This window comes from Macaca fascicularis, chromosome 12 (genome assembly GCF_037993035.2).
Source record: "Macaca fascicularis isolate 582-1 chromosome 12, T2T-MFA8v1.1".
NCBI classification, from domain to species: Eukaryota; Metazoa; Chordata; class Mammalia; order Primates; family Cercopithecidae; genus Macaca; species Macaca fascicularis.
In genome coordinates this window covers 10,815,550-10,839,125 of record NC_088386.1, presented here as the reverse complement: position 1 = coordinate 10,839,125, position 23,576 = coordinate 10,815,550, and the positions used below count along the sequence as shown (strand labels likewise).

General features: G+C 52.7%; 1 protein-coding gene across 4 annotated transcripts in view; it reads left to right on the top strand.

The window, feature by feature from the left end:
• GLI2 (GLI family zinc finger 2) overlaps nt 1–23,576 on the top strand; it is a 259,017-nt gene that overhangs the window by 165,809 nt on the left and 69,632 nt on the right. The gene's annotated exons all lie outside the window — the stretch shown is intronic.

The following is a 23,576-nucleotide window of genomic DNA, read 5'->3' as shown; positions in this document are numbered from 1 at the left end:
AAAACAGGCAGCTTCCAAATAGTAAAGTCACTTCTGTTTTGCAAACTCAAATGGCATTTTCTCCATGAAGCTCTCATTACCTAGCTTGGTGACCTTGTGCATAGGATCTGAGAACTCGCCGCCTCCGTTTCCCCTCTGCACCCTAGCGATGTTAACCCTTGGCCCCGTGAGGGTTGTGTGGAAGAAACAAGATGAGGGGACAACACCCAGTTCCTTGTAGGCTCTAGATAAACATTATTTGCTCTGTCTTTTACTTTCACAGCTCTTGGGTAAAAATAGCCAAGGGATGTGCGTGGAGACAGACATTGTATCCGAAAAACCCAGGTCAAGTGATGTTGAGCGATTTGCTTAGGATGGTAGAGGCGACTCTGGAGGTGGCCCCACGTCTGCTGACTTCCATGTTCAGGTTCAGAGTTGTGGGTTCAGATTTCAGAATGCCGATCCATCAGAGAATCTATCTGGTCACTCACTTTCCTTTGCACTTTTCAAGAATTTGATCCTTTTTCTTTTTAAGTAAAGAGGGAGAACAGAGCCCTCTTGGCTGGCGGGTGCGGGTGTAAATCTTCGCTTTGGGGTTTGTTTTTACCAGGGTACGTTCTTTCTCGCACACCCACGTACTTACCCTCGCCCCCACTTGCATAGGTAAGCAGCTTTTAAATGTATATTTCCTTTCAAAATAAAGCCACTTAAGCTTTACCAAAATGCACCACTGACATGGAATTCACATTTGGCAAACCCCTGCCATCCGTGTTTTACTGAGTGCGGACTATTGTAAATTAGGGGAAGTCACTGTGTGTGTGTTTTTCCCTTCCAGACGGTTATGGAAGCAGAGCTGGTCCTAAGTAAAAGATAAATTATGGCGGGATCTAAAGAGGCATCATTTAAAAAGTGTCAGGATACAATTGGCTTCTTAAAAACCATGCAGAGCTGCTAAATTCACATGAAAATTGAGTGGAGCCGGATTGCCTGGGGTGACAGCGTCCTTGGCATTGATTTATCCCATCTGTTTGGCCGGCCAGTATGACTTGAGGCCTCTGGTGGAGAGGCGGCTTCCGCTGGGCCGGTGCTGCTCCGTGGCCTCTGCAGGTCTTCCTGGCCCCAGACGCCAGCGAGGCCACTGGGGAGCATGAACAGGTCCCGGGGTCTTCATAGACCACTAGGAGAAAGATACCAATGAAACGCAACATCCACGGACGGCACGTCCTGGGTTTCTTATTATTTGTGATAGAATCCTTGCAATATCATCTTAAAGACTGATTCTGGTCTGAATCTAACCACGTCCTCCTTGTTGAGCTTTTAGATTAGATTACCTACAGTTGTTTGGTATTAGAAGTTCTACTGTGATTAAAATCTCTGTTCCAACGCTGTTTACCACTTAGGAGGGAAAATGAGTCCCCAAGCCTGGGCTTCTTTAGGCTCCCAAGGAGAAATGAATTCTGTTGCCTTGATGGATCGGGGAGATCAGGTGGAGCTCTCAGGTATATTTGTAAGTTGGAGTAGATTAAGGAGGTGAGATTACTGACAAAGAATAACTGTTTCCAGCAAGGTTCTTCACAATACTCTTTTCAGCATTGGATAGTCTCATTTTTAAAAATGTAATTTTTTAGGTAGAAAATCATATTTAATTTGCAGGAAATTCAGATTTTTTTTTGCCTTTTTTTTTTAGTAAAGAAAAGATGGTTGTGGAGACTCAATTTGGCAGTAGCGTGCTGGAGCCGGCTCACACCAGCCAGCACCAGCTTGTGAGAGCTGGTTCTATGCATCTCTCCCGACTGTATGCTCAGTATCTTCTCCTTGGTACCTTGAAATCAGCCACAGTGAGAGCATTTACACCATGGAAACTGGCACATGCTACAAGCATTGCCACCCCCACCCCAACCCCTTGCCCCACTGCTTCCCCCAAAAGCTGGGTGTTAACATTTGTCAGCACACCACTGCAGCCATTTAACAACTGACTCTAGAGGACTTGCTGGGAGAACACACAACAATAAGAAAAGCCTAGGGTCCAGTGAGAGAAGAAGCAATGGTGGTTAATATTATAATACTTGACTCTATAATTCCCCTCTATGGCCAAGGGCTGTATCTTTGCAGCACTCATTGGGTGTAGTAGGAGGGGAAGCAGTCCCTTCAAGGTTTGAGTATTTCAGGAAGGCTTTGCAGGAGAATTAGAGCTCAAGCCACATTCCCCAGAGTGTGCAAAATAGGAGGGAAGAGGGAGTGAAGGCTGGAGGCATGGTGTGCTCATGGGAGTATCAGGAGGCACTCATTCCTCGTTGTAGATGATGGCTAAAATAAAAATTCCAGCTGGTGCTGTGAACCTGAGCTTTGACATTAGCCAGAGCCCTCCAGAGGCTGTGCTGCCCCTCGCCGGGTCCCTCCTGGGCGATGGCCACGATGGCAGGATGCTATGCACCTCCAGTTCCTGGCATCTGGTTCCTATTTTATTAGAGGTTGGAGTTCACCCTCAGCAATCTACAGCATGCATGCATTTCAAAGGAAATGCTTAATTAGTCCCCAGGCCTGGGCTTCTTTAGGCTCCCAAGGAGAAATGAATTTTGTTGCTTGATGGATCGGGGAGGACAGGTGGAGCTCTCAAGTATATTTGTAAGTTGCAGAAGTTGTTCATTTGGAGACTATGTGTGTAATAGATGGTATGAGCTGAGGCAGGAGAGGGAAGTGAGACTCAAGTGATGAATGGGCAGAGGGGCATTTATTGAAGCCAGTTTTCCATGGCAGGATTTGGGGCTAGACAACATGGGGGAATAAATTTTTTTAATGCAATTCAGCGCCGGTCGCAGTGGGTCATGCTTATAATCCCAACACTTTGGGAGGCTGAGACAGGTGGATTACTTGAGGTCAGGAGTTTGAGACCAGCCTGGACAACATAGTGAATAACCATCTCTAGTAAAAATACAAAAATTAACCGGGCACAGTGGCAGGGACTTGTAATCCCAGCTATTTGGGAGGCTGAGGCAGGAAAATTGCTTGAACCCAGGAGGCGGAGGATGCAGTGAGCCGAGATCACACCACCGCACTCCAGCTTCGGCGGCAGAGCGAGACTCCATCTCCAAAAAAAAAAAAAAATGCAATTCAGACAGTTTATTTAAACAGTCCACCAGCCTCTTGATTGTGGGTTCTGGGTGCTGGTGACCCTGCCCCTGAGAGCCCTCAGGCAGGCCTGGGCCTCACTGAGAGAGACAGAGTCCCGCTGTCAGTTCTGACTGACTGTCCCCAGGACCCTCAGCCTTAGATCCTCGGACTTTGGCATAACCACAGGCAGGTTGGCTAAGGATGCCTGAGAAAAATTAGCCAGGCTCTCAGAGTCAGAGTTGGCTTGCTGGTCCTTTATTCCACAACCCGCCTTCATTTCCAGAGCAGGTACTGTGCAAGGTGGGTGAGTCTCTGTCCGCTTGAGATTCAGGGAGACCTACACAACACACAGTAACAACTGGGCGGTGACAGCCAAGTGACAAACAGCCTTCCCAAACCCCTTTGTGCTTCCTGCCTTTGGCTACTGCTGTTCTGCCCCTCTTTCCTGCTGAGCCCAGATGTGCTCCTCCCCAAGGATCCAGAGGGATGAAGACCAAGAACCTATGAAGAGGGCCGGTAGGAGATGTGCCCGGGCAGACAGAGCCTGACTGTGGTGACTTCACATGGACCAAGAAAGTCAGGGGTTCATTGCTGCAGGTGGGCTTTCAGGAAGGGGAGGTTGGGGAGGGGCAGGTGGGCGGTGCAGAGCTTTGGGGGAATATGGCAAGCATGGAGTGTGATCTAGGAGTGGGGAAGAAGCTGCCCTCCCCAGCTCACCTCATCCCCAGTCACGTGTTTATCCCGTGAGGACAGCCATGGGCAGTGGGCACGGCTCTGGAAATGGTGCCAAGAGTGACTGGGAGGATGGAGACCCTTGAGTTCTGGAACATTCTAGGCCCTTCTGGAAAGAGCATTTGGAACACCAAACAGTATCCTTACCTGTAGGACACTGAGATGGCTGAATCAGTTCCTGTAGGTAAAACCGTTCATGGATTTATTCATTCGCTCATTCTTCATTCCTTGAGCATGAACCTGTGCCTGCTGTGGGGCAGCCTGGGACCACTCTTCACCCAGATGCTCGTTCTAAATCCTGCCTGCTCCGGTGGGAAGTCAGGGCCCTGGGCTCTGAGAGCCTGTTGGTCCCTGGCTCTCTGTGACATCGCGAGCTCTGGGTTTTGGTTTTCTACCATCAAGTGGAGAATGTCTGCCTGGCACCTCCTGGGTGCAGGACAGGTTCCATTTGAACATGTGCGAGCCATGGAGCGGCCTGCCAAGGGAAGTGGCACAGTGACTGAGGAAGAACCCACCTTCCCAGAGGAGGCACAGCTGTTCTCAATGCCCCCTGCCCGATGGAATCCGCTGGGGAGCTTTTTAAAACGCTGGTGCCCTGGAGCCACCCCAGAGTCTGCTTCTATACTGGGCTGGGTTTTGCCTCTCTTGATTCCCTGGTGTTTCTCCTGTGCCTCCAGGGCCTGCGATCCATCAAAGTTGGGAAATAAAGGAGGTGAGGTGAGGGTAGACGATGTCTCCCCCAACTCTATTGGCCCCTGTGCTTTGGCCTCTGGCCCAGCAGAGAGAGTGGAGGGAGTTTGGCCCGCATGGGGCAGGGAGGCGGGAAGGACAGAGCGCCTGAGCTGCAGGCTTTCCCTCAGCCATTAAAGTTTATCGTTGCCACGGACAGTGATTGAAAAAGGCTTTTTGCAGGACTGAAATGTGAGCAATGAAACTTGCCAGTTGATACCGACACAGGGCACTTATCTCATAAAAATATCCTCCGTGTCAAAAGGTTTCAGTAAATGTGGCTGGAAGTATTAGCAGTCATTTCTGGCAGCCTCAGGCTCCCTTGGGGCCTGCAGTGAGGGGCTGTAAAAGGGGGCTCTCAGTTCCTGCAAAGAAGGAGGGAGGGAGGGAGAGAAGGAGGAGGGGAGGGGAAGCCCAAACTCAGCCTACTGCTGTGGGGAAAGTGCTGGATCCTCAATGGGGCGCGCAACAGCATCACTGGGTGCCTGTCCATGTGCATACTCCAGCTGCTGACTTGGAGGGTGGGAAAACAGCCTACCAGAGGGGCCAGCGTGTCAATGTCCAGCCAGCTAGAGCACAAGGTTATGGGTGTGTGATCCTGTTTCTGCTGACCTGTGAGAAGGAAATGGAGACTCAGAGAGGTTGTGTGATCTGCCCAAGGTCACCCAGCTGTTAAGTGGCAGTGTCAGGATTAGGAAGCCAAAGCCCTCCTCCTTTCCAGCCACTCAGAGCCTGGGATGAGTTCTCTGTGTCTGGGAGCCAAAGGCTAGGCTGACCTGAGCAGGCCTCTGCCCACTGCTCAGTGGCTCCTCAGGGCTTGGGCTTGGGGCACAGCTCAGGCTCGCATCTGGAGGGCCCTTCAGCAAGAACAAACGTTCTCCAGGAAGGCCTGGGCTTCTCTTGTTCTTTTTATTCCATCAGGACCCAACATAGTGCCCAACACACCGTAGCTGATGTGAAGCAGGTGTTGGCTGTTGCCCTGAGGTTACCAGGGGCTGACTGGGGGAGGGCCACACTGCCCACTGTCCCCACATGGGTCCCAGTGTCCACCCAGATGGTCAGTGCACTCAGCCCATCATGGGGCTCCGGTTACCTGCGTAGGCCACTCTTCGCCCGGATGGGACTGTGCAGTCCCAACGAGGGCCGGCGCTTCCTGCCAAGATGGCGTGCCCCGCTTGCCATGGGCACAGCCACCTGAGCCCAGCCTCCTGCCAGCAGCCGCACCTACTTAGGGAGCTGGGCCAGAGACCTGGTCTCAGACAGCATGGTTGGGGGCAGGCAAGGTGTTCAATAGGAAGTCAAGGCCCCTGGGGTGACCAGGACTCCTTGACTCTGACTTGAGGGGGCGGTGGGAGTAGGACTGGGGGGCCACATCCCTGGAATGGTTTCCCCTCTCGCTGCCTGTACCAGCAGGTGGGTAATGAGGCCCACTCCACACATCAGGCCCGGAGCCCAGGGGTGCTGGGTGCCGACCGTGGAGTTCGCCCTCACCTGCCCTGGACTCCAGGCAGGCTCGAAGGGAGTGGAGCACCCAGGATCCAGATTCAGCTGGCAAGGCTGGCAGCTCAGGACTATGCCTCAGGGTCAGAAACCAAGGGGCCAGGTGAGCATCAGGCAGCTCAAGCAAGAGTCCTGTCCCCAGGCTCTGGCTCCAGCTCACTCCCTCTCTTTACACACTGGCAGTGTACAATCTCATCCTCATTCAAGGTCGCAGCCACCACCCAATGTCTCCCAGAGGACAGCCTCCCACCAAGAGCTGTGCCCCCAGCTCTGGCCTCCTTTCTGTAACTAGCCTCTGGACACAGCCACTCTGTGTTCCACAGCATCTCAAACTCAGCACTGTCTCGCCCTCAAAACAGGCCTTCTCCCCTGTGTCCCCTCTCATAGCTGAGACCACCGCCACCCACCTAAAGTAGTTAGCATCCTTCCTCCAGAATGGTTGACTTGCCCTCCCTGCATCCCGGCTCGGCAGAGTCCTGCTGGCCCTGCATCCTGCATTGAGTGTGAGTGCACCCCTCCCTCCTCACCACCTCTGCCCTGCCCGCTCTGGTAGAGGCCCTCCATCTGTCACCCAGTGGTCACAAGGTAAGACCAGCATCTTAATTCATCTCCTTGTCTGCAGCGTCACGCACACACCCCACCCTCCACACCAAGCTGGCCCTGTCACCCCCCTGCATAAACCTTCCTAATGTCTCTCCATCACCAGCAGACTCATGCCCAGCGTCCTTACATCAAACAAGCCTAGTCACAACCCAGCCCTCACCTGCTGCCTTGCCGCTGATGCTGTGACCACACGGGGCTCTCGGAGTCCCAGGAGACTCCGCTGCTCCTCATCCCTGTGCCTTTGTGTGTGCCTTCTTGGCCCTTTCCTCGGCTTGGCTTCACCTGTTGACGGGTGTCTCCCCACTGCCCTGGGTGGTCCTTGAGACCTGGCACAGCACTTTTTCCTCTGTGCATCTTCAGGGCAGAGACTGGGCCTGAGATCCTGCAGGAGGTCTGTAAACCAGAGAAACTTCCCTGACCTGAAGACGTGGGCTGCTTGGTGGAGGAGACTGGACTGGGAGCCTGGAGACTCTGGGGCTCTGGGTGGCCGTGGCCTCTCATGGGAAGATCCCACAGGGCTGATTTATCCATTACCATGGAGAGTGCATTTTCTGTGGTCAGGGGATTTTGCTTCTCCCCTTGTTCAGCCAGGCTATGTAATGGGAAAGAAAAGTCACCATCTGCATGGCATCTTCCTCACCAGCCAGTGGGCAGGGCGGGTGGCTGCTTAAGCCTGCAAGCTGGAGAATCACCGACGAGGGTTCAGATCTTCCTTGACAGTTCCTCACTGTGTGGTCTCGGATGGGTCATGTACTCCTCAAGCCTCTGTTTCCTCAGTGTAAATGGGGGTGGTGATTATAACCCCTGCAACACACACATGCACGCGCGCGCGCACACACACACACACACACATATACACACACACGCACACACACACGGAGTTGAGATGAAGGGCAAATCAACACATGAATATGAAGTGCCTACAACCGTGCCCGCACTCGCAGCAGTTTTTGTCATTGTAGATACTCACTGAGTGCTTCCCACGGGACTGCTGGGCATGGAAAAGCAATCTTACTATCAGGAACGATGCAGCTGTGGCGGGTGCTGCCCTCATGGGGCACTTATTGACCCTCTTTCACCGCCTGGGGCGGGGGGCTAGACTGTCCTCAGGAGCCCTGGTGTGGACAGCACAGGATGGCCTCATGCCCACATGGGGCATTATTATAGGTCACTAAACCTGCCTTTGGCACTGTGGGGTCAGCAGGACCGGTTGAGAGTGAGGACTCTTACAGCAGAGGAGCCGTGGCCTGGGGGGGCCTGCCACCCAGGGGTGACACTTCATGCCCTGGTTTGGTGATCTGTGCACTCTGCCATGCTTGGCTTTGACCTGAGTGGGGTTGGCCATTGGGGAAGGTGCCCAAGATTGTCCAGAGCATGGCATGGACATGGGTTTCAGGGTGACTCATTTGCGCACACTTGGGTAGAACAAGAGAAGTGGCATCCCCACCTCCCCTCTGGTGGGCAGCTGCGTGGGGCCCCCTTTCCCGAACCCCTTGTGTCTGGAGGCCCCATCTTCCGAGCATTGGATCTGTTCCCCCTGCAGACTCATGCTCTAGAGTCATCCACTGTGGATCCCTCTCAGCACCTGAAAAGGGAAAAGAAGCCTGGGTCCTGGCCTAAGAACTGTGAGGTGGGGCCCTGCAGCCATCTGTGATGTGGGAGAAGGCAGTTTCCCCTTCCTAGGAGAGATGACACTGCCTGCCCCCCAACAGACCTGGCCACTGCTTGGGCCCCCTGGCTGCAGCTGCTCCCACCGATGGGCCACACAGGGCATGTGCTCTGAAGCTGAAGCTGTGGTTTAGGGGAAAACCAATGTTATGGGAACAGCTCCCAGCTCTGGCTGGTGTCACTCCAGCCTGGAGGCAGATTCGGGGTGGGTGGTTTGGTTTGGGAATCTTATTTTGCCCAGAAAGGAAGAGGGGAGCCAACCACTAAGGAGAGTGCTGAATGGCTGATGGCTGGAGGACAGACGGTCTGCAGGAGTCAGATGCAGGCTGAGAAGGCTTCAAGTTAATGCCCAGATCACCCCCATCTCTGCCTGTGCCTGGAAAGTGCATCCCTGACCCAGGGTGGAGAATTGGGGTGCAGTGTTGTCCGTGGCTTGTGCTGAGGAGTTGACCTCCAGCAGAGAGGCTGTGAGGCTTCCCCAGTTCCCCGGTCCCCTGAGCCACCAGAAGTCATAGGATAGTGGCATGATTGTTGTCATTCATTGGGAATAAATGCACCCTCCGCCTTTTGGCTGGCATGGGGAGGGCTTGCTCCTGCCCAGCGTGCTCTTCCTGGCTGGGTCCTACAGAGAGATCACCTGGAGGTGCCTCCTACCCGGTGTTCCCTGCCTGCCTGGGCCCTACAGCCTCTTCTCAAATGTGATCCTAGTGTCTCCCTCCCCACCAAGTTCAGCTCCCCTCCCCTGCTGCCCTTCCCTCAGCCGCTATCTCTGGTCAGCTCTACCCCATATCAGCTTCCTCCCACTGCACCTGGTTCTGTCCCTTGCTGTGAACTGTCTTTTGCAAAGTGCCATCCAGAAGGAAAGAAATGCTCAAAGGACATTGATTTCATGGCCCCAGACCTGGAAACCTGATGCCCTGAGGTATAAAAATATGCCTGTGCAACTGTGCAAATGATCGTGCACACCCCCTCATTTATAAACCCACTTTACAGGTGGGGACCCCACAGCCCTGGGAACAGCAGACCTTTTCTAGGCCTTCCTACAGATTTATTCCATCAGGGACCCATGACTGAAGCCATAGCTACAACTTCTTCGTGTAGGGCCAGCTGAGGGTGGAGTGAGCCTCTGTCCAGCCATAGTTGGGGCTATGGGTCCCATTTCCCTCTGGGTCCCCTCCATTTCCCTGTGCTGTGGTTTCCTCCTTTTAGCTGTCATGTCCCAATCTTGATCCCCCTGGGGCATCTGGTCCACCCTTGCCCATGAGGCTTATGTCCATCCCACAACTTATAATGTTAACAAGCAGTTTGGGGCCTCCTAGTGGTCAGCAGGCCTGAGGCAGGGGTGACAGCAGGGCCCTCAGCCACCTGGTCCCTTGGCACGGTCTGTCAGGGCTTCTTGTCTAATCAAGGGATGGGTTTTAATTTATGCAAATGGGGGAGGGATGGTGGCAGAGAGTCACAGACATCCCATCACCCCATTTCCTAGCACCAGCCATTCATCAGTGGGGCCTTAAAGATAATACACTTTTTGTTTCAGGCAATTACTTAATCTTGACAAACTCCTGTGTTAAGCAGGGCTATTAGCAGGGTCCATCATTAATCAGCGCAAAACCAAGTGGGTGCTTTTTCTGAACTGCAATCACTCTTGGGGACCCGGGGTGGGCCCTTTGCCATCCTCACCGCACTAATTACACAAGCAGCATGCTAACAACCAGCATCCCACACGTGCTGCAGGGGCGCCAAGCCACAGGCAGGAGAGGGACCCATTTTTAACGCCAGTCAGAATGTTTTCGGAGCCAGGCAGAATGATCCATGGGGGTTATTAGCAGCCACCAGGAACACAGCTGGGGAAGCAGATAACTCCCCTCCCCTGGGTCCCTCCTGGACTTGCCTCTGACTTCGCTGGGTACCTGGGCAGCACTGAGATGCCGCTGCATGGCAGACCCATTCTGTTTTAAGTGGTTACATTTCCTTTTGGAAAGACCACAAATGAAGTGGAAATACCAAGGCTGTCCTTGTGTTTCCTGGAGTTTGTTGGCGCTCTACCTCCTTACCAGGGCCTGGGTCACAGAGTGCTGCTCCCTCCTCCATCACACTCCTGTGACCCCTATTACACCATCGCCTGGCCCAGGCTGCCTTGAGGGGGAGTGGGCACCCAGGAGAACGGGGAATGAGTTGGGCAAAGACTGGGACCTGGGCCTCCCCGTGGCCTCATTTCTTCTTCCTGGTCCAAGAAGAGTTCACACCGCCCTACTCCACCCCACCCATGTCTGGAATTTTGGAGAAATGGGTGTGAGGTGTGGCTGTGATACGGATTAGCCATTTGACTGACCCAGGGCAAGTTACTGAACACTCCTGTGCCTCAGTTTCCTCATCTCTAAAGTGGAGATAATAGTAGCAATACCTTTCAGTGGCTATGAGGATGAAATGAGTTAACAAATGCGACATGCTCAGGAAGGCTCCAGTGTGAAGGAAGCCCTGTGCATTGGCTGTCACAACCACTTCGGTTTCCAGTCTCCAAGGAAGGGCCAGTGCGTGGCTGACTCCTGAGAACAGCAGTCTGTCTCCTGCTGTGGCCTTGAGCAGCATGGCTTTCTCTCCTCAGTCCTAAATTAATTTAGACTGACCGTTGGTAGCTACTGGCCACCCTTGTTATCCTCAGGTTCTATTTTCCAGTAGTGGGAGGATTCACTTATTCATGTATTCATTCATTCATTCACTGTGCACATACTCCTCACCTCCTCCATGCCATGCACTGGGCTGGTCGTTGACTCAGAGGAAATGCTGTGGAGGGAGTATCGTCTGCCTGCAGTGGAGGGGTGTAGCAGAAGAAAGGTCCAGGAAGCTTCCTAGGGGCAGGCTAGTGTGGACTGGGGTTGCTGAGGGCAGGCTGAGTTGGCATGATGAGGATGAGGGGGTGTGGTGGGGAGGGGCTTCCTAGGCAGGGTGGAGGCAGGTTGCAGCCTAGGAGGCGTGGGGTCTGCAAGGCTGTCATTTGACCCTGGCGCTGGGAGAGTCTGTGGGGCAGGATCAGGAGGGTCCTGAGTGCCAGGCTGGGGCTTTTGACTCCATTCTGCTGGCAATGGCAGGACCTGGGAACCACCTGTCAGTCACTCAGACCCTCCTTCCAGTCCCCCTACTGGGCTGTGACTGGACCCATGAAGCAGGGCCTTTGCCCACAAACACCTCGGACGAGAGTGCACAGGCCAGGCTGCTGTTGGGTTTGTGGAAGGGCAGCTCTGGTTTCTCCAGCCCCGAAACACATTGTATTTGGGAGTTTTCCCCTAGATTTTAAACCCTGTTTATTTAGAAGGAAGTAGACTCCGTCTGCTTTTAATTCACATGCTTAGCTCATCAAAATATTGTTTTGCAAGAGGTTTTTTTTGATGTCAGGAAGGCTTTGGCATATTTTCCTCCTCCCATTCTTCTACAGTCTTATTCTAGGAAACGAGATTCTGGGCACTACTCAGGGCTGGAGGGTTGGGTCATGAGACCACATATTCTGTGTCTCGGTTTCTGAACCAACAAAATAGGGGAGCAGGCTCTTCCCACGGATTTGTGGACTGGCCTCCAGTCCTGCTGGTGGACACCGCATCCCAGTAAAGAGAAATACTGTTTCCATGCGCCTCAGTGGTTGTTGGTGGGGAGTGTGGGGAGGGTGGTGGGAATGGCATGTGCTCCAACCATCATTCAGTTAACTGGGTCCAGAATCACATGGGCAGGGAGCCAGGCATCCAAAAGTGTAACATGGCTTAACCGGTGTTTCTCCACGGCCCTGCCGCACTGCTTCTCATGACCCCCACATGGGCTTTGCTTTCTGGGGACCCTCTTATTTGTCGGAAGGTCTCGGGAGTCCACACACCCGAGACTCCCGTGTTTGGGAACACTCCAAGCTTATCAAGAACGCAGCAGGCAGCAATCCAGGGCAGAACAAGGGAGGTGCTGTCGACCAGCTCTGTGCGGAGAGGTCAAGGGTGTAGAAGGGTGGGGAGAGAGGCACAGGCTGACTTACTTCCCTAGGCGGGGCACCGGCCTCACCCACAGAATTGCAAGTAACCCTCCTACGATCCTGGGAACGCTTGCAAGTTAAATGAATGGAAGGGAGGGAGGAAAGGAGGGAAGAAAGGAGGGAAGAAAAATAACTGTTTTTTCATCAGTAAATGTAAGCGACCAAATAGAAGTTTGTAGGAAGTTAAGATTCAGAGGTGAGGAAGGACTGAAGTTTGGGGAGAATTCTCATCCCCGTATTTTGTGTATCGATGGAACTTTACCAAGCTAGACTAGAATTCCGAAGCAGTGGAAAGTCAATAATGATAACGAGTTAGGCCTGAGCTGTTCAGTAGGGTTGCCGCGAGCTGCGTGTGGCTGAGTGCTCGCAATGTGACTATCCTAACGGAGATGTACTGTGAGTGCAAGATGGGCACCAGGTTTCGAAGACGTAGTAGGAATACAATCATATAACACATCTCATTAATAATTTTATACTGGTTCCATGTTGAAGGGATAGTATTTTTGATGTACTGGTTCAATTAAATTGTATTATTAAAATAATCACCTGTTTCTTTTTAGTTTTTTAAAAATGTGGCTCCTAGAAAATTTACAATAACATATGTGGCCCACATTGTATTTCCATTGGCCAGGGCTGCATTGGATGAGTGGATACCTAGGGAAGATTCTGGTCCAAGGTAGAGAGAGTTTTAAAGGATCCCTTTGAGCCACATAATTATTGGGACTGATAAGAGGCTCCCAGGAAGTGGCGCTTATGGGACCTGCTTGGATGAAGGAATGGAGAGCATTTTGTCATTTGCGTGTTGATTGCAGGAAGACAGTAAGTCCAGCCCCAGTGCTCATTTGCTTGTCCAGGTGGCTGACTCTGCTGCCCGGTTTTAAAGGTCATTGTTTGTCTGTGGCAGGCCCTGCCTCGGAATGCAGCCTGGAATAAAGAGGTGCCTTGGCTAAGTCTGGGAAACCATCACCAGGGTCTGGTGGAGACCAAATTTGGTGGCCTCACTGTCATCTTGAGAGCTATGGCAGAGTGCAAAGTGGGGGCTTGGTGGTCTCGGCAGGACGTAAGGCAGGGCCTGTAAGCCAGATCAGGAAGCCTCTTGTTGGGCTCTGCAGGGAAGGGGCTGGACGCTAATTAAGTACACAGAATGGCAAGTGACCCCTTCAGGATCCGTGGGGACCAGACAGAGGAGTGGCATGGTCATCCTCCTGAAAGGGCTAAATGCCCTATGACAAGTGGGCTTCTTAGATGGGGACCAGTCAGTATTGTCACTGCCAGCCAACAAGGTCCCTGCCAGCTGACTTGGTCACCAGTGTGTGTGGACAAGTGAGTCTGTCAAGGGACAGCAAGATTTTAGGGGAAAGCCTGAATCCAAACCAGGCCACCTGGTCCAGCCCTGGCCTGTGACAGGTGGAAGGAGCACTAGGGCCTGGGCACTGTCTCCTCCAGGCTCCTGGGCTGGATTCCTGCTTTCTGCATTGGATTCTGCAAGGTACCAGGTCCCTGGGAGCCACGGTCCTCTGGGCTTCAAATCTATTGCATTTTGCAGTGGGGAGGCTGCACACTACTTTTTTAAAGAAACATTCTGTGTCCAAGACAGAGTTTTCAACCTTAATCAAGCTTGACCAACCCTATTGTTTCCTCCAGCCCTAAAATTCTCTAATCTGGGACTCCACGTGTCTACCTAGACAGGCGGGCAGTCCATCCCATTCCCTGTGATGGTGGGGATCTCCCAAGTGTCCTTCTGGAGCTCACCCCAGTCTCTCACCCCTTGCTAAAGGGGTAGGAGCCCAGCAGAGGGGTCTGTAGGGATGGCCACATCGGCACCCTTCGGGGCCCTACTGCGTGCCTGGCCCTGCACAAGCTCTTCTCCACTTCATTCTCCCATTGACATGGGTCCTATCCCTATCCTCATTTTACAGATGAGGACACCGAGGCACAGGCAGGTTCAGTGAGTCAGCAGTCGAGCCAGACTTGGCTGTGGCACTGGCGGCAGTCTCAGCTCTGTCCCCCGGGACACTGTGCCGCCTCTTGTGGCCTGTCTCCTGGCCACCTCAGGGCCACTGTTACAGGGAACAGATCCCATGGCTGCCTGGCTCCCAAGCAGTGAGACCCACATGGCACGGGGCCAGCCTCTCCTGTGGCATTGGCTGGAGCACACTCCTCACCCTGGAATGTGCAGGTCCCTCTGTGTCCTTGCCTGCCCTCACCAGGAGATCAGTCTCAGGACTCTGTGCCTGGCATGGAGTGGCTGTGCGGGCCCCAGCCCAGCGCACTCTCTCTTTCAGCAGCTAATTTGTCAAGTAACACCTCGGCCTGGGGTGGGCAGTGTGCGTGGGCGGACCCAGCAGAGGCCACGGGTCCTGCTAGGCTGTGCCTGCAGGGCAGACCTGATTGCGTGAGTGGCCTGGGCCTCAGCCAGCCGGACACCAGCCAGCTCGTGGTGTTGGAATTTCCTGTCTGATTTTAATTCCTGCTCCAACTGTTTTCCCCCAAGTAAGACAGAAGCACTTTTTAGTTGCATGCTGTGGAGTGGCCATTCAGGAGATTATTCTTATTGAATGCTTCCTGTGGGGTGGTGGCTGGGCATCAGGAGGGCCTCTGGAAGTCTCCTGTCCTGTGGCTTATTATTGAAAATCATGGTGCCATTTGCATAAGGCCCTGCGGAAGGAGGCTTTCCATGATTCGTGCTCTTTTGGCGCTTTCTGCCTCTGATGCTTCGGCGAGTGACTGTCCTCATTTGTGAACACCTGGTCATCTGGGCTCACGTGGCTGAAGAGCTGGCCTTTGAAAGTGTCAGGATCTCAGAACAGACCAAGGCTCCCTAGCAAGGGGAGAAGGTTCCTGGCAGCCTCTCCCAGCCCTGGTGTGCACTTTCATTCATGTACCATCGAAAAGCACAGACCCCTGGATGCCTTCCAAACCTGCATTCCCAGAGACACCCAGATCCCTTGCACCTGCTGCTCAGAAGCCCTGGTAAATGGTCACCAGGATTCACATGTCACCCCCGCTCCTGCCTCTCTGATCTTCTGTGTAGGAAGCACGGACATGAGAAATGATTTCCCCTTCCTTACTGAGCAACTGGGAACTACAGAGCCACAGCAAGTGTGGAAATGCCAAAGGGCCTGTGAGTCTCCCAGGGTGGTCCCTGGAGCAGCAGCATCCGCATCACTGGGAACCTGTTAGACATGCCCAGGCTCCCTGACGCAGGAACTCCGGGGACAGGGCCCAGCAACAGCCTGAGAAGCCCCGATATCAGGGCTTAGTGGGCGCTTCATCATGTTCCCCTTATTATGTGTATTATATCATGTGTTCCTCTCGAGGACACCAGCAAGAGATGTTCCTAATCCTGTATGTATAGGAGAGACCGTGTGCTTTGCACCGGGGCTTACTCTTCACTGGGTTCAGTATCAGGGCACAACTGGGCATCCTGGGCTCACTGTCCACACTGCCCCGAGCCTGAAGAGCCTGCCATCCTCCCGCTTCCTTCTGGCTCTGCCAGATCTGGCCTCTTCTAGGGAGCCTTCCTGGCTGCTTCAGACCTCATGGAAATATTTTCTTGACTTCAAGGCCACTTGGGCAGTTTGTGCTGCGTGGGCCTCGCTGAATCCCACAGGGTCAGGCTCTCCAGCTGTGGCAGTGGTTTCCACAGCAGCGCCCCAGGGCACTCCCTGTGGGTGGGAATTGTGCCTCTTGTTCTCTGTGGCCTCCAGAGCACATGAGCAGCGTCCTCTTACATTGAGCGAGTAGGGGAAGCCTTGACCTGCAGCAGGGTGTGTGGTTGTGACTTCCAGCTGTGGATGGAGAACTCTGCTGTGGGTGGTGAGCAGCTCCGCCGTGGATTCCAGAGATAGCTGCGGAGCCGGGCTTGGTGGGGCCCAAAGCCTGTGTATGTCAAGGCCATATTAGTGGGGTGATGTGTCTGAACTACATCGTATCCCTAGATCAGAGCTGGATGGCTGAAGGAGGGAGCATCCAGCCTTTTCTTTGAAGCTGGTATCGTTATTTCTGGTATCTTCTGGGAAGCCTTTAGGTTCGACTTCCCCGGGGTTTGGGCCTGGGATCTCCACAGGAATAGGAGAGAGCAGTCTTGCTCCATGGGATTTGTGACAAGCCCAGAATACATGGCCAGAAGAGACCTTCGCCATGCAAACAGCAAGCTGACATCCAGCATCATCGGGTGGGGTGGGGCGCTGGCCTTCTGGGGTTCATCACCAGAATGATGGCGCCGATCGCCATCCTTACCCATGAGATTAACGTTTTTCATTTCATAAGGTGTCTTCACATTCCTGTTTCATATAGGATTAAATGGTTTAATTGACCAAATTGTACGTTATGTGTGGAATGGAAAGTAGCAATCACTCTCACTTTCTTTCTCTCTGTTGAGAATGGAGAGTCATTGACGACAATGTAGCCAGTGGTGCATCTGTTCTTGTTTGACAACTCAGACCTGACCCAGGGCCCCGAGATGGCACCTGTGTGCATTCAGCCCCCACTCTGTTCTCCTGAGCCTGTGCAGACGCTTCATGGCACAGCCCAGAAGCAGCCTGAAGATGCAGTGCCCTGCCCAGCTTTGCCCTTCTTGCAGTTTTGTCCAGGCCATCCATGCGCCCTTTCCTGGAGGGGAGTAGTACTGGGTTTGGTGTAAAATAATTGAATTGTAGAGGGGATCCCATCCTCTGCACTGCACACAGAAGGAGCCTTCATGAGATGTCGCAGCCTGGGACCTGGTTACATCCCTTCTGCCTTGGGCTTCTCCTGCTGCTGAATTTCCCAAGAGGGGCGTTATTGCTACAGCCATGGGATATGTGGCTGAATGCGGACAAGAAGAGTGGGAGCCCTCCTTTTAAACAGAATTCACAACAGTGTTCACCTGAACTCCCGACCACTTTGCAAGTTCCCCCCCACCCTGCTTATTTTCTCCAGGCAGCATGGACACAGACAGTAGGGAAAGAATGGTGGGAAACACGGGATCTTGGAGTAGCCAGCCTAAGCCTCCCGGGGACTGGTCATCTGGGAATAGGGATGGGCAGCCAGCAGGGATTAATTTGTAGAAGAGCTTTCCTGCAAAGCCATGGCTTCCGTCAGTTTCTGCATCCTCACTCTGTCAAGCAGTGAGTTTGCAGAGTGCACATCTGTGCATGGAGAACTCTGCCCTGGGTGGTGAGCAGCTCCACCGTGGATTCCAGAGACAGCTGCAGAGCCGGGCTGGGTGGAGCCCAAAGCCTGTGTATGTCAAGGCCATATTAGTGGGGCAATGTGTCTGAACTACGTCGTATCCCTAGATCAGACCTGGATGGCTGAAGGAGGGAGCATCGGTGGATGCCATATATGAGTTTCTGTCTGATACATCTCAGTGTCCCTTATACTGGGAATGGAGGAAAAGTTCCCTTCATTACCATAGCACTGGGACCCTTGTCACATCTGCTCAGAGATGGGGAAGGGCATTATCACTTATTAGGTTTCTACTCTATGGACACCATAAATATTCTTCTTTTTTTTTTTTTTTTTTTTTTGATACGGAACCTCTGTCTCCCAGGCTGGAGTGCATTGGTGCAATCTTAACTCACTGAAGCCTCCACCTCCCATGTTCAAGTTAGTCTCCTGCCTCAGCCTCTCCAGTAGCTGGGATTACAGCTGTGCACCACCACACCTGGCTAATTTTTGTGTTTTTAGTAGAGATGGGATTTCGCCATGTTGGCCAGGATGGTCTCAAACTCCTGACCTCAGGTGATCCACCCACCCCGGCGTCCCAAAGTGTTGGGATTACATTCGTGAGCCACTGCGCCCGGCCCACCATGAATATTCTTCGCGTCAGTTGGGTTGATGTCATTCCTGTTTTACAGATGATGAAACTGAAACTTGGAATGCTTGTTACTTGCTAGCGAATGACAGAGCCGTGGTTCACACTCAGGTCTGTCTGGATTCATGGGTTAGGTGCGTTCTGTTGCTATCCCAAGCTCCTTAGACAAGAGGGATAGGTGATGTCCTGTAGGACTGTCCTTTGGCTGATGTGTGATGCTGAAACAAGCTGGACTTCACTCTGACTGTAAAGGTTACCTTGACTTCCAGCCTGCCCCTCTACTGCTTTTTTCTTTCCTCTACACTGGCGCCTTCTTTTGCCAAAGACATTGGTGTATTTTGTGCCAAGGTCCTTCCATTAGGAGAAAAGCAACCAGAAAGCCATCTACACTTCAGGGTGAATTCATTCCCATGACTCCCAGGTTCTGTTTGCTTCTAAGAAAATAACACTTATTTTCTTAGAATAAGAAATATTCTTATTTTTGCTGGATATTACTTAATATGCAAGAAATTCTAAGTTAAAGGAACATGATAAATTAGTCATTAACTGGAGAATCCCAAAGTCCCCCATAGTAAGAACAAAATTGGATGTCAAAAAGTCCTTCCACAGTCATCCCAGAGCCACGCGAGGTAAGAATGCCTCCCCTTCAGCTGATTGTAGTCCTCACGTAAGAGTGCCCGATGCAGAGCAGGCACCCCAAGAGTGCTTTGTGTGCGAGTGCGGGCCAGGGTCCCGCACAGATCAAAGGCGTCTTGGACTGAAGGCTGTGAAGGTGTGTGTGGGCATCCTGGAGGCTACCTGAGTGTGGCAGGTGGACAGGGCATGGGGACCTATGGCCCTGACATGGGGCCCGCCCAGTGGGTGCAGCATGGCTGCTCCAAAGGAGTCTCTCTCCATGTGGCTCCAGCACTGTCCCCTGGGATTCACACCCGCAGCGTGGGAGCCAATCCCTGGAACCCTCCACAGCAACACTCAGCATCACGGGCTTCCCCATCCTGGCCACAGTCAAGGGGCTGAGGGCCCTGGCATTCGGAGCCAAAGGCCTCATGCACCCTTCCTTGATTTCTGGTCACGGATGCAGCTACCGCACTGGCCTTCTACATGGTGACCCTGGAGTGTGGGCCAACTGCCCAAGAAGGATGGGGATCCAGGCCCCAGCCGTGCATTGCCTTCCTTCCCAGGCCTACAGGCTACACTGAGATGTGTTTGTGCTACCTCGTCGTAATGCAGACCTGTATTGTGCAAGGTTGGGCCTCACCTTCCCTCCATCAGTGCCAGGGCAACTCGGTTTCTCTCTGAAACTCGTTTCATCTCTAGTCCAGGCCGGCCTGGTGCACAGCGGCTACATGCTTCCAAGCTAATTCCCTCCTGCAGTCTTGATGGAAGAGACCGTGGTAACTGGAGACAGTGCTAATCTCTATCACCAGACAGCCCAGAGGGCCGGGGCATCCCCAGCACAGCCAGTGTCTCCTGGGAGGTGGCTGCTTTCACCTCCCTGGCCTCTCTGCCATGGAACAGCCCCTCGGGCCTCTCCGGGAGCCCAGCCACGGGGCAGTGCCTCTGCGCTGTGGCAACACATGACTTCATCTGAGGAGAATTCCTCCGGCTGCTGATGGAGGCCACCCGGTCATGTTTCCATGACCCAGTTTTCCCGATTCTTTGTCTGAACTCTGCAGACCCTTACCTCCTTCTCTCCTCCAAGAATCCACAGGATCATTTATAATGGGGCATTAACTTGAGCCAGGCTTTCCGGGGAAGGGCTGTCCTTGCCCCATCACTGCCCTCCTCACTGACACAGGACACTGCCCACACCAATGTCTCCTCACCCTGGGACCGCCAGCAAGAAGCATTTGGTGTTGAAACTGCAGCATAGAAAAATTCCAGGATTTTAAAGAAAAAGCCATCACTCCACCACCCTCAGCTTCTCAGGCTGTTGGGCTTTCTGTGTAGGATCAAAAACAAATGTCCATTTTTTTTTCCCAGAGTGGAGTGGTGATCCATTGAAAACTCCCATCTTAGAGTTTCTTCCTCAGAAACTTAAAAAGAGAATCATTTCTTTGAAATGGCATATGGGGTGTGTATGTTTCGTGGGGGATGGTGTGTCTGTCCCTCTGCCGGAAGGACATGATTAATTTTGGATTTCTTCTTTTACTTGAAAAAAAAAAAAAAACCCCATAAAAGCCAACAATGAAAGCCGTGTGTGCAAGGGCCTGGCTCAGACAGCGCCTGTTCTTCCCACGCATCTTCATGCTCCTCGCGGGCTTCTGCAGCCTCTGGATGCAGTGGTTTCTTGCCAGAGTTGGAAAGCAGAATTTTTCTCTCCTCAGCCTGGCCAGGGGGCTCTGAGGAGAGCATTCACTTCTGAATGTTTCCATCGGGGCCTGTGGGATCATCCGTGCTGGTCCGAAAGAGACCACTAATGAGTCAGGATCAACCTTTATCCCTCAGGTTACTTGATGAAAAGTTGGTCTGTAGAGACTGTGTGTGCACGTGTATGCCTGTGTGTGTGCAGGGAGGTGTTGGGGGGCCGTCCTACTACAACTGCGCTCAGAGGACTAGGGCTGGGGCTTGGTGTGTCAAGTGGGTTAGAAGGGCCGCTGGGTCATTCGTTATACATACAGCGCCACAAAGATGAGCCAACACCTGCACCCAGAGCCCCGGTCTGGGCCTGGTCAGGGGGTCCCTCCTGAAGCCTTGGAGTGTCACTGGCTGGAATAAGCGAGGCCCTTTGCCTGGGAAGTGGGTAACCGTTTACAGATAGCGGGAATCTGCCCGTAGGAAGGGACCTCAGAACTCCTCTAATCCCTGTTGTACAGGGAGTGTGAGACCCAGAGAAGGGACATAATTTCCCCAAAGTCCCATGGCCACCTAGTGGCAGGGCCAGTCTGGGATTCCTGGCGGATGGGCACCGCTGTCCCACAGCACTGGACCCTCCTTGTACGAGATTTTGAAAAGTTTTATCAGAGCAGGTGACTGCCTGCTCAGGACCTCCCAGGAGCTTCCCAGATTGCTCAGAAAAAAAAATCCCAAGGTTCTTCCCACAGCCTGGCCAGTACGATAGGACCTTCTCTCCTGCCTTTCCACTTCCATACATCCTTCTGTGAGTGCAGATTAGCCTTCTTGCTGAAATCACTGAGTTCTCCGGCCACCTGGCCTTTGAATTTGCTATTCCCTCTGCCCCAAGCTCCTTCTCCAAAGAGGCTGACTTACCTCCGCGCCTCATCCATGTTTCCTCTGTTCCCTTTACCTGGTGGATTTCCTCCTTAGCTTCATCCCCCTGTGACACTATGTTATAAATATATTTGCTGACCTGTCCACCACCTGTCTCCTCCCACTGGGCCATGGTGTGGGCTGCCTTGTCACAACACTGTTCCCAGGGCCTAGAACAGTGCCTGCTGCATAGCACGTACTTGATACAAGGTAGAGGCATGCATGCATAAATAAATGAGAGAATGAATATTTCTAGATGACAGCTATTCATACTTCACAACTGCTGATGTGAATAGATGGGGTTTTCTCTCTGAGGGTGAGCAGAGGGATCTGGGCAGGTCCCTGATCTTACTCCTTGCACCTTCCCCGACTAGCTGACCTTATGCATCCCATCCTGGGGCAAACATCGTGCTACTGTATTGGGATAGCAGTGCCGGAGGCCCTGCTCACTGAAGGCCTGCTGCATGCTGGGTGCTGGGCTGGGCTGTGTGGGGAAAAGACTATGAGACCACCAGTCACTTACCGCCCGATGGATCATTGCTCATATGGAAGTAAAGTCACACCACCCTGAGCCTTGATGTTCTTTCCTGAAAAATGGGAATAAGAGCAAGGTTAATGGTAAAACTAAAGGTGCTGTTAGCAAAGCCCCATGAGGCAGTAGACGTTGCTGGAGACGAGGACCCGCAACATCAACCCTGGTGGGCACATTGCCACTCTGCCCTGGCCAACCTCACACATCACCGCCAGGACAGGAGGACCCACTAACACGTGTCCCCAGGCCCCTCCTGGGGATTCCAGGGGTGAGAGAGGGGTGCACGGTGCAGCCTGCACATTCCACAGGTGACCCAGCTCCTAGAGAGCAGCAGAGCTGGTAGGAGGTGCCGCCTGCAGCCCTGCCTGCCTGGAGAAAGAGAAAACACTTCCCCTGTAACCTCCACAGCCTCCACCCCGGGAGCTGCCAGAAAACAGAGGGCAGCCCCCGCTGTAACAGGACTCTGTGGGACCCCTCCCCAGGCCTCTTTCTGGAAGCCTCAGGCCCCTCCTCCAACCCACACAACATGCACATACACACAGCAATACACACATACACATACAGCACACACACACACACACACATATACACAGCAACATACACACACCACATGCACATACAGCAACACACATACACATACAGCACACACACACAGCAACATGCACATACAACAGCACACATACAGACAACAACACACACATACACACAGCAACATACACATACAACACATACATACACAGGAACACATATGTACACATGCAACACACACATACACACACAGCAGCACACACATACCACACAGCATATGCACATATGGCAACACACATGTATATATACACAGCAACATGCACGTACACACAGCAACACATACAACATACACACATACAGCATACACATGCATACATACACAGCAACACACATACACATATAACATCCATGCACATGCACACAGCAACACACACACAGCACACATATGCACACATACACAGCAATGCATACATACACATACTACACATAAAATCCACATACAACAACACACACATCACATGCACATACACAGCAACACACATACACATACACACAGCAATACACATACACACAAAGACACAAAGACACATACTACAACAGAGACACACCACACACTACATACATACACACAACTGCATGTACTCATACATGCATGCACAGCACACACATATACATACACCACACACGCTACACTTAGACACATACCACACACATATGCAAACACACCCCACACACGTACTTACACACACACACACACACACACACACACACCCCCCACAGCTTGGTCTTGTGGGGCAGAGGGGCAGCCTCAGTGGTACCTCTACTTCATGTTTGCCTGGTAAACCCCTGGAGCTCACAGTGTTCCACAGACTTTATAGACCTGGGTGAAATTGCCTGAATCCTGAATCCTAAGCAGAGCATGTCAGCTCATAGCTGGCAGTAGGATGGGGTGGTCTGTTCTCTGATGGCATTAGGAGACCCCTCTGCTCAGCCTCTATATGAGCAAGACCATAAATGGTAGGCACACCAGGATGCTGGGGGATGGCCTGTGTGAAGACCAAGGAATCCTGGGCTGAATGCAGCTTCCTGGGGTCGCTGGGAAAACCCAGGAGCTGGCATTTGCCAAGTGTGGAGAACAGAGCTGTGGACTGTGTGTGCATTTGTTAACTAAAGTA